This window comes from Scatophagus argus, chromosome 17 (genome assembly GCF_020382885.2).
Source record: "Scatophagus argus isolate fScaArg1 chromosome 17, fScaArg1.pri, whole genome shotgun sequence".
Lineage (NCBI taxonomy): Eukaryota > Metazoa > Chordata > Actinopteri > Scatophagidae > Scatophagus > Scatophagus argus.
The window spans coordinates 12,823,024-12,835,061 of NC_058509.1; positions in this window are offsets into that span (position 1 = coordinate 12,823,024).

The window sequence follows — 12,038 nt, forward strand, 5'->3', positions numbered from 1 at the left end:
TTTGTTTGGCTCTGCACAGTGTTTTCTCTGGACAGCAAACCCTAACATTTGGACTGTGATCCAAAACCATGGATCCAGACAAGCTGTGCTACAGGCAGAGAAGAAAAGAGAACGAGAGGAAGATCAGGAGAAAGGGAGAGAGAGAGAGAGAGAGAGAGAGAGAGAGGGAGGGAGGGAGGGAGAGGAGGATCAGGAGAAGTGATGATGTGGAGCTTGTGAAACTAGAATATAGTCAACGTGAGGAGGGTTTTTACAAAAAAGGAGAGAAGAAAAAGGGATGAGTATGCCACTGTGTGTGTGTGTGTGTGTGTGTGTGTGTGTGTCCCTATCATTTTCTACATTTTTTGAATACCCGAAAAGCAATTTAAAGAATAATTTAATTAATTACTTTGTGTCAAATACATTTCATGTGAATTGCAAAAATAGCAGCAGTTATTCACTTCATTTCAGTTACAGCTTAACTGAGACAGTTCACATCCATTACAGATTTCATTCCTAAATTATGAGCTGGAATGTTTTGCAAACAGTTTAATTAAATAAATGTAATTAAGAGTCTGTTAATCAAATTAAAGCTGACTCTTGTCTGATATCCAACATGTTCTTGTTTCCTGCTTCCTCTGATGGCACCTGAAGACCTCTTAAGTTCTGCTGGGCCCTGGCTTGGAATTATGCTTCCTCATCTTCAGCGTCCTCTCCGTCCTGGCTCCTCCTCGCAGGACGACGGGGGCTTCTGTCTTGTTGAGGAAACTCCTTGCTTCTTAACATTTCAAGAAACTTGTTCCTCTGTTCTGCAAGATCACCATCAGAGCTGTTTGAGCTGTGACATAGAAGAAGAGATAATAGAAAACGTTCAAAAAATAAAACCACAGCTTTCTTTCATATGACATGTTCTGTTACATGCCTGGTCTTACGCAGGAAATATACAGGGTAAATAAAACAGATATGAAGAAAATAATTCTAATAATGAATGTCTATGCTTCCCTCTATAGTTGCGTTTATATACTCTGTACATACCCACATACATACAGCATCCACATATACACACAGTGAAAAGGGCAGCTGTGATTGCAAATGTCACTGGAAGCATAAATCTATTTTTCATATGAATGTTTCGGTGTGTTTCTCTTAGTTGAAAGCAAAAACACAGATAGTGTTATTGAAGTTCTTTCTGTTTCTTTCAGAAATATATTTAGTCTGTACGACACAAAATGATTTCTGCAACAATAGCCATATAGACATTTTGTATGCAAGTCATGCACGATTTAGATCCTGGCTTGTTAGGAAGTATTGCTTTCCTCAGTAATATAACTCTGTTATAGGCGTATGAGTTTCTCATATCGGATAAGAGGAGGAAGACGAGAGGAGACGAGGCAAGAGTTTCTCATATAAACATTGGGAAAATGTCAGGTTTCTGTACAGCAAAAATCAAAAACAGGTTATCTGCTGGCCACCATTGCTGGGGTCTTGGATTTAACGGCAGCTGGTTTTCCTGCTGCCGATAGGAGATGTCTTCCACCCGTAGCTGTAGCTGTCTGCTGCAGCAGGCCTCCTCCCTCTGGCTTAGTGGATGGAAAAAGTGACACAGAAGCAGACTAAAATGTAAGATGTAACACTGTGTGTCAGACAGAGTGTTAAAATGGAGACCAAAACGGTCTCAGGATTTGACTGACTGAGTCCAGAAGCTGCTGCTGATTTAATGAAAGCAATCAAACACTTGAGAAAAATTGACAATAGTTTAGATAGTCCGGAGTGTGTAGTTACAAATAGTATTCTCTACTCCCAATACACACACACACACACACATACACACACACACGCACACACACACACAGTACCTGCTCTGAAACATTTTGGAGTTTAGTGCTAGACCTGTTAGCATTCATCTTCATTCACAACTTGATCCTGTTGCAAAACCTTTTCATGTGCACTAATATATTGTACAAATTTCGCAAACAATTAGGATGGCAGAATAATCATTGGACTTCAAACTAATGACAAATCTTTCAAGCACAAGTCAAAGGCATTTGTTTAAATGCAGATTTTTTTCAAAAAATGGCTCAAACATCATAAAGGAAGAAGAGCAAATAAATTACAGTTACACAGACAACAGGATTTCAGCTGTGCCAGTGGTTCACTATCTGTCCTCAGGCCACATCATTTTACCACAAGCAGGGGGAAGTTTAAAAGGCTGAAGCATCCACCAGGTGTTTTATGTGGCAGGTGGAGGTTTGATTGGTAGCAGGTGGCAGACAGTTCAAGTACTCATTTAAGCCCATAACCCAGTGAAGGCAGGGCGCAATCCATTTAGTGGTTGACTACACTAACAAATCCCTGCAGAGAGGTAAATCCTTGCTAGAGGAGAACATTGCAGCATACTGAGTTGTTCTCTGTGATACTCAGTGATACTGAGCTCCTTCCTGCATGGTTGTAAATTGGTGCAAGGGTTGGTGCTGTACATGTAGCAATTATTATGATTTATTTAACATGTTCTACAAACTAATCCTCAACCCTGCATCAAGGTTTGTGATCAATTTTCGTTTCATTTTTGATACGAAACAAGACAGAAACATTGGCATTTTGGAATTATGCAAAAACCTTACAACTCGTATAAACTGTCAGACACAATGTCAGTACCCACCTACCACATATCGCTGCAGTTCTGCTGAAAAAAGGGAAAGGAAACCATGTATGTAAACTGTATCCTTCCTACAAGTTTGTCATATCAACTTAAAAGGGGATAATATGTCAGTGTTGTGTTAACTGATGTTTTCCATGGCTACTGAATGGGCCAAAATACAGCAGGTTCAACACAGCATTTCTTTTATAAGCTATTGGTGTCCACTGGTGCCATGGAAGAAGAGACATTGTTCTCCACTCTAATCCCAAGATCTGACTGTCTTACTGAGGTAGTCACTGGCTGATTTGAAAGTTCCACTCAAAATGCTGAGTGTGGGAAAAAAAAATTAGAGTCAAGAAATTCATTCGTTTTCAGTTTCAAGTCTCTTGTCCCACCAGAGTTTTGCACAGCAACATGAAATAGGTAAAAATGTTTTTCCTGCATCAAAAGCTTCATCTGGCTTTACCAGATCCAAGTGTTTTTGTAGACCATTTTCTTCCTGCCCATCTGTGAAATCATTCAAGTGAGGAGGAGGTCTGGAGGAGTCATTTTACTTCCTTGTTGTCACACTGACTGCAGCCGTAAACCCAGAGAGGCCAGAAGCTGCATTTTCTTTCGTTTTTCTTTTTTTCTTCCTCTTGATAAAAGCTGCTCACAGAATGTGAGAGCAAACCTGAATTCAAATGGATTATTTTCAACATAAATGTACAAAGTTTCATAAGTAGTTTATATATAAGTAAGTCCTCACCCTCATAGCAGAGTTTTGTTGTTTTTGTTGGTTCTGCTTCCAATGAAATTAGATGGACTATAAAATGTTTGTGAATTCCCTAGCACTGATGCGAGATTACTGCAAATGTTAACTGGTTTTATGACAAGTGAAAAAGCAAAGCTCACACTTGGTTGGACTGGTGAGATAAGATGAAAAAAAGGTGGTTGCTTGTTGGGGTAGCCTTCTCTTTCTTTACAAGAAATGGCTAGGATGAGGTCAGGCATGAAAGGGGTGGCATATGTGTGCCTGTAAAAGATCCATGGAGGGTTTTTTTGTTTTTTTTCCTCCTCAACTTTGACCTCACCTCTATAACTCTTGTTTGCAAGCGATCATTTTCACTGCAGGGACCCGATCATCTCTGTGTGCTAGTGTCTTGAGGAGGATTGAAACAAGCATGGAAAAGGGGAAGGACACGGGAGAAATAGATTTTAGCTTTTTCTCTTTTTACCAAATAGTGTCTGCAGAAAGAACAGAAGCAACTGAAGTCATGGAAGCAATATCATTGTGGTATGTGGACCTGGGACTAAAGAGAAACAACAGTTTCCATACTGGAAAAAAGAACTAGTTAGATTCCTCCCTCTTGAAAGCTCGGCCAGTCCGTCATTCCAAAATAAAACTGCATGAACCAGAGCAATTCGAAAGAGGTGGAGTCACTGAGGGGGAAGTGATGGGAGGAGAAAAAGATGTTGAAGTCTCAGATTTCCCATCTGTGTTAATATTAATGCCACAGTTACTCCTGTTCACATCTCTGCAGGGCGTTGTTGTACTTTCTTTGTCACTGGCTTCACGACAACCTTCACATTCTCTCTCTCTGTTTTAGCTCTTAGTGACTAAAAATGAATAGAAAGTGTCAGATTTGTGGTGTATCCTGCAGCATTGGAGACATTTTGTCATTTAAACTAAGTTGTTATGCCTTTGCCCATTTTGTTTCTTTCGTTTACCACAGAGTTTAGCTACGAATGGATGTCTCTCCTTTTTCTGGTGTGTCATCCGGGGCTCTGAGTGCATTTTCCCAGATGGGTAATGATATACTGCTGTGTTGAACTTGCCCCTAACCAGCCAGAGAGAGCGAGAGAGAGAGAGAGAGAGAGAGAGAGAGAGAGAGAGAGAGAGACTCCAGACAGCTGAACTCACTTAAATGTGTTCCTCATGTGTGCTGTAATATGGAAAAGATTTCAGCGCTCTCCCCTCTGCTCACCACGACGAGCTCAGCTTAACCCTTCAACAGCCAAAACACACTGACTTAACTAAACAACAGGTCTGTGTAAAGGTCTAAAGTCTGCACGTCCTGCATCTTTCATCCTGAAAACTGTTCCTCAAACATTTGCTTTCACAGACATACAATCAAACTGCAAATATTGATTCAACCATTATAAAAGATGCACCTGTGAAATAAATTAATTTCTTTTGTAAAGAGCTTAACAATTTCCTCATTCAGGGGAACAATCTGCATTGTTCAATTTTGTGTACTGTTGTATAGCATTCTGTGCTTCACAGCAACTCAGTGTTACATATTCATGCAGGCTATATGTTTTTAAACCAAGGCTGTGGAGGTCTACTTTGCTTCTCAAATCTAGCAAGAGTCTGAATACGTGTAAAAGTTTGCTGAAATATTCATCTTTGACCATTAAATCTAGAATCCTATGCCAAATAAATACGGTTTAAATTGGGCATGTTCGAACAAGAATAGAGGGTTCAGCCATGCTATGCAAATGCCTATATGTGCAAGCTAACCTTCTCACAGTGACAATTTAACATGAAAAATGAGAATAAGCACTAAAAACAAATGAGGATGATGCAAATGTGATTAGTTTTGCAGTTTGGTGATGGTGCTGGATGGAAACCTTAAAACAATCCAGCATCGTTAATTAAATCTGCAGGGAGAAGAGTATGCATACCAAATGGCATTTTGCTCAAAAACCATGCGTGGCAAGTGTGGCTAACAAGTACCTCTGGGTGATGTTAATTGTACAGTTCTAAAGCCGTGCCAAGCATACTGCAGGAAACTGAGATTTAACCCAACATAACAACATGTATCTTTGACTTGTAGCACCCTATGAAGAAGGATTAGAGTCTACTGGGGATGGACGTATTGACATTGACATGGTGAATATCACAAATGTGAAATTTAAGAAAAGGAGGTCAACTATGGAATAAGAAAGTAAAGATTAATTGTTGGTTTGGTGGCATTTAGCCAATTTACACTTAGACAGAAAAAGTTTTATTAATGATAAGGGTCATAAAGTTCTGGTGATAAAGTTCTGATGAAGCACTTATGATAAAGTAACCATTTTCTATCTTCATTATCTACTATAAGGTCCTCAGTTAAGAGGTTTAGAGAAACTAGCAGTTATTCACGTGTAACTCTGTAAAAGCGGTGAGAAAGTGAAAAGTGGTTTACTGATAAACCGAAGTGAACAGGGAAAAGGACTATAACTTTTATATTTTTTGTTCTCCTTCTACTGAAGCATGATCTTTCCAAATAAATGACAAAAGTACATGACAAAAAGTAGAAAAGAATAAACTGAACTGTTACAGTAACACTGAATATTCGTTATGTTTCCAGCTCAGCATCATTGCCTGCCATTGTGAATCCAAATGTACTGTATTCAGAGTGGTTTTATGGCCCAGGGTTGTCTGTGACAGGTCACTGCTTCTGAGGCAATGTTGCTAGCTATCAGCTTGTCTCTACCTGATGAAGTGTTGTGATTTACGTGATGATATTCGAATGTAACTGGTCATTGAAATTATGCATTTTAGTTTGACATTTTTTATTCAGACGAATTCTTGTGGCTTTTTCTGGTGAGCCTCAAGGCACCAAGGAATAGCTGGTTTAAACCATGAAAAGCTATGGAAATGAAAACTTACTTAGACATGGTGGATGAAAAAATAACCCTGTTGAAACTGCATTTAAGAAATCAACAACTGGATCTTCTCTAACTATGATGTAATGTGTTAGACAGACTGCACTTTTATCAATGCTTCTGAAGAGTATGAGCACCAAACTCTTGACTGAACTCGGTCTGAGATCAGCTCGACTCCTTTGCATATTCATGCAACCTTTCAAAAGAAAAAAAACGACAAGAAAAAATATCTAGATATGTTCTCTTGAGCTACACTTATATGAGCTGGGCTTTTTTTTCCTCTCTGTAACCACGGCCCATCTCTATCTAGCAATTAACTGCCTGCCGTGGACTCTGGTGACATTGTGTGTGGATATTTCTGTCGCGATTATTATGCGTTTGCTGACCAGACTGTGAGTCATGTGGACACACAGGCAAATCTAACCATGTGTTAGTCCCAGCCAAGGGAGGTTCCCTACTTTGATTTTCTCCATTTTGCCTCCTACTTTTTTATGCAATTCTCACGTTCTTTCTCATCATTTCAGCTCTCTCACTGACAGAAAGGCTTGAACTGGCTTTACTTAATGTAATAAAAGAAAGATGCAAAAAGCCATTTATTCACTAGACAAAAAAAATGATTTTCCTTGACTTGATTGTTAACTGGAAGAACTGTTCCCTCTGACTCAACTTCTCCACCATGCTCGCTTGTGTTTCCTGACACATATTTATACTGTCCCGTACCCCTACTCCTCACCCCCTCCCTGCACCCATCCTCAAAGTGAGATTAGACTGACTCTTCAAAAACCCCGCCTCCCTGCAGCTAAAGGCTAAATGTTCGAGAAATATATTCCAATAGAAAGAGCTTGCAGATGTGGCAGCATGAGGGAGAGCAGGGAGGAAAAGTGACGAAGATGAAGAGACGGTGGCAAAGGCAGAGGTGGAGACACTGAGATGGTATGAGAAGCAAGGGGTAGGAGGGAAAACAGGAAAGAGAGAAGGAAGGGAATCAGTGAGAAAAGGCATCACATACACATAGACACATCACTGCGTTGGCAAGGGGAGTTGTATAATTTGAAGCACTTGAAGTAAATGAGTGCTCCTGAAAAAGCATAGCCTGTCTTTTAGTAGCTCTCCCCAGTTCCTTCCTGGGTGCAACGGAGTCAGTCAGTAGGGTGAATAATGCCAGTGGCCTCAGCATGCTCATATGTGCTGGGGCCTGTCGAGCCGTCGAGAGAGCTGAATTCTTTGACTCAGTCCACCTTTTTCTCACAGACTTGAGCAAGTGCCAGCAGCTTACCAGATTCTCCTCTAAAGAGCAAAGAAGAAACTTGCTGCAGAACATTAATTATGGTTTAAGAAAGATTTAAACACCTCACTAAAAGGCTTTCTGAGACATATTGCTGACATGGCTGACCATCTGTAGAGAAAGCAATGATTCACCTTGACAGAAGAAAGTAGCACTGATTTGTTTAAAACCTTTTAAGCCCTTCTGACCACCGCTGGTGCACAGGGCAATCAGTTTGCTCATTTAAGAGAAGTATTCATTTACTTTGACTTGCGTTTTAATAGTTAGAAAACATGCAATGAAATGCCATAAAACAAATGTGGCTACAGTGGGGCCTGATGAGCAAAAATAGCTCTGTTTTAAACTTTTCATTCAGTTTATACATTATGATATACAGCAGTTTTGATAAAAAGTTGCATGAATCAATGCAGAACACATGATAGTTTATGATATAGCAAGACAGTGGGGAATGAAAAATATTCTGACCAACTTAAAATCTTTGTTTTAGGAAATACACTCATTTGCTTTCTTGCTGAGAGTTCGATGAGAAGACTGATCCAAGTAGTAAATAGGAAGTTACCACAGCATCTGGGTAGCTCAGATCAGCACAAAGAGGGAGACAGGTGAACAGCTAGCCTGGCTCTCCAGGGTTTAAACAAACAAGATGTAACGTGTTACTTGGAGGTGATGGTAGGCAGAGTTTGTCACCTTTAAACAAAGCCAGGCTAGGTTTTCACATTGCCTCCAGTCTCTGTGCTAAGCTAACTGTCATGTTATTTCATAATCAAGCCGGTCAAATTAGAAATGGGCTGCCTAAGTGTACCCCCTCGTTGCACTTCCTGTCGTGCTATTTTGCCCCAAGTTGTAAGAGATTTGCACCCAGCCCAGGAGCCTGAAAAAAGACAAGCTGACATTGTACATTTCAGCAAACCACGGATATGTTAAATTTGTATGCTTCATATGTACCATATCAACATTTCTACAGTGCATTTCATATTACTATCACATTACAGATATATAAGCCAATCTCCTTATCAGGAGGAGGAGGGGACTTGAGGCAAAAATCAGGTATTTTTAACAAGTGAAAACCCCCAACACAATCTTTTTCTAACCTTAACCAAGTGGTTTTCGTGCACCTAACCAGACCTCGAGCACAGTGTCGTCGGAACATGAAATTGAAAACTGACATAAAGAAATGTGGATTTGGTTGGGTTGCATTCCCACTGCACAACCGTACGCTGCACAGTTTTAAAAATATAACCTCATTATTTAACAAAAAACATTTTCATCATAGACAAGCTCAGTTTCAGAGTTTCTACAGCGTTCCTGTGAGGAAAGTTTGTTGAAAGCGCTCAGAGAAAAGAAAGAGAAAAACTGCCTGGAATACAGGCTGTAATTTGAAAACCTCAACCGCCCCTGCATGTCTACTCTGTGTGTGTGTGTGTGTGTGTGTGTCTGTGTGTGCCCTGTTTAATTAGTACCTTTTCTGTGTGTGTGAGTGTCACAGAGGACAGTGTGTCTGAACCTTTTTATCCATCATTCCCTGCCTACTTCAGACTTCAACAGTTTTCTGATCTTTTCTGTCTTTTCTCTCTTTGCTTCAGTCAGTGGATGGATTATAGGTGTGTTTGTGCATGTGTGTGTGTGTGTGTGTGTGTGTGCTCCTCCTCTTCAATCACTAACTCTCTCTTTCTCTCTGCTCCATAACTAAACTTCCTCAGCAATGAGGCTGTCACAGCTTCAGATTTTTGCTACACGATTGTCACCGTCAAGAGAATTTCGAATAACAATATTATTGCGATATCTACCAAAGATTCGACACACAGTTGCTATGAGTCACATTCATTCAAACTTTTTTACTGTCTGTTTTGTCTTTAGGAGAAGAACAAAGGCTCCACAAGCCCTAAACTCTGCACAGTGTTATCATATCAACACAATATCATATTTGAATCTCACAGTTATTGTCAGCACCAGTGTATTGCAACACACCTGCTCTATAGACAGCTGAATTTTATGCCTCATATTTATTTTACAGTAGAACCCTGATGCAGTAGAATCAGGATGCACCGCCTACTTAAAATGCTTTAAAATATCCTGCAATTTCATACTATTAATTTTATAATGTTAATACAACAGTATTAATAGTATGTGTGATGTGGTGCAGAAGGGGACAAAATACAGGAAAAACCTGAAAGAATAAACGCAGAGCACTGAGATGCTTCCATGCATGTGAGGGGTGTTTTCCTGCCATGGTTTGTTACTGCAAAGTTACTCTGATGATAAAGGTTTTTCATGCTTTGCCACATGTCATTTAAAGTATCATCGTCTCATCTTTTCAATATAGTGTAATAACATCTGATATACTCTGATATTTTTGCAATCAGGGATGTAACAGCTATACAGACAGCAGTCGATCAAATCTTTCTTCCTGATCTCTCTGGTTGTGTGCTCTGCTTCTTACCAGCTGGCTGACAGGTGGACATCCACCCCTAACACAAGAGGATCCGCTTCACCCATAATCCTTTGCACTTTCTTCTGCATCAGAAGGGAAATACGAGACTCGGTGACTGAGGCCAGTGAGGAAACAAGTTAGACAGCCAATCAGAGCACAGCACATCTGGAGGAATCTGTCTGCAGGCCCAGCTGGCAGTATGGGAGATAGCAGAGGAGAGGAGCAAGATGTTTGATGATTCAAAATGGATGAAAGTTTTTTTGTTTTGTTTTTTTAAGTGTTCAGGTCAAAGAATGAATAGATACAATCTGGTCACATTTCAGGCTGTTGAATGTATATTTCTTGTATATATATAAAAAAAATTTGACTCATTGAATTCAGTGAAATATGTCTGAATGGGTTTAGATTTAGTAGTTGAATCACATTACAAAAGCTGTAGCAGCAGCAGTAGTGCTGATCTTCAGTCAAGAAGCAGGTTTGCATCTGGAGCTAAACCTAAACTAGCTGTCTGTTTCCCCTTTGACAAACTTTTTGACCTGCAGGAGACCCTCACATTCTCGAGAGAAAACAGGGCTGGTCTGCAGATAGTTCATGGAAAATGTATTAACAAATAAATAGCAATGGGGGCTTTGGAACATTTTCAACTCACATTAAATTGGTGTTGTTTTATCTATTTATTTACTTTTTACTGTTTCAGTTAGTTTCATCTGCTGTCTTTATGCTACTTTACTATTAGAATTGACCCAAAACTTTTCAGATCATTTTATAGTGTCAGATAAAAGTCATGTTTTAAATGACTACGCAGAGCACTTGGATTGAACATACGTGTCTGTTTCATGTGGAATGTGGCTGAATGAAGAGAAAAAAGTCTGATGATGTGGAGCTTTGCAGCCATCTTTGATTTCCTACACCGCCTGTCTGGTCTCTCTTCAAGGCTTCAGCTCCTCAACAAACATGAGAATGTAACTCTGCAGTGAGTGGGAGCTCTGCCATCTTTAAAACACATTTGATCTCTTTCGCCCCTCCTCGTTTTTTTTTTGTTTTTTTTTTCTTTTTCCTTTTTTCTCTGTCTTTCTATCTTTCTGGTTTGACTCAGGGAAGAGCTGAGGTGAAGTTGTTGGGAGTGTCCAACAATTGCTTTTCTTTTGGCTCAGAGGGGGAAGGAAAGAGAACAGGACTGTCTGTGGGCAGGAGGCAAACAAGAGCTGTGCATTTATATGAGATGAATCAAGAAACTATAATATAACAATACTTCCAGTATTTTCTCTGTACTCCTTTACAGTGACTTAAATAGCACCAGTTTGTGTATTATGTTGCAAAAAGAGCTTTAGAACACATAATAAGTAGATGGTAAAGTCATTCAGAAACAAGACTTTTATGATCAGACAAAGCCCAGTATGTCCATCCGTGCTCACTGAGGAGGATCAAAATGGAGATCCTTTTCCAATTCTTTTGTGTTTCTTAAGGCAAGTCCATCTTCATAAAATAAATGTTGTAAAGGCAACAAGTATGTCTTTGCAATTTAAGTTGGAATAAAAGATTACAGCTGGAATGTAGTGTGCAGCAGATTTATGTTTAACGGGGAATACACAGTATAAGTACAGTATACGAACTTGAGGAAATTGTGCACTGATTTTAATGGTTTATTCCATGATAATAAGTAATGTTCTCATTTTTAAAGGACAGGGTCATGATCTTTGAAGTCTGTCTTTCAACAACAGTTAGGAGCATGTGAATATAAAGTGTTAAAACACTGAGTGCATCACTACACATATCTTGAAATGTGTTTATGCTGGGCGCTTTATTCACTGAAATGGACAACGCAATATAGAATATAAGGCAGTGTGGGGGCCACGCTGTGTGTTGTTGGAGTCATAGTAGAGTAGATGACATGTCTGGTCATGTGGGCAGGTAAAAGCTGCTCAGGGAGAGAGAGAGAGAGGTTGAGAGATACCTTTTTCTTTTTTTGTGTGTTTTGTCGGTGTATGTGAATCACTGCATTCCGCTGATTTTGCTGAGTGGATAAACTAACTGATCTAAAGAGGTTGGAAGTGTTACAGAAAGTTCCAAAG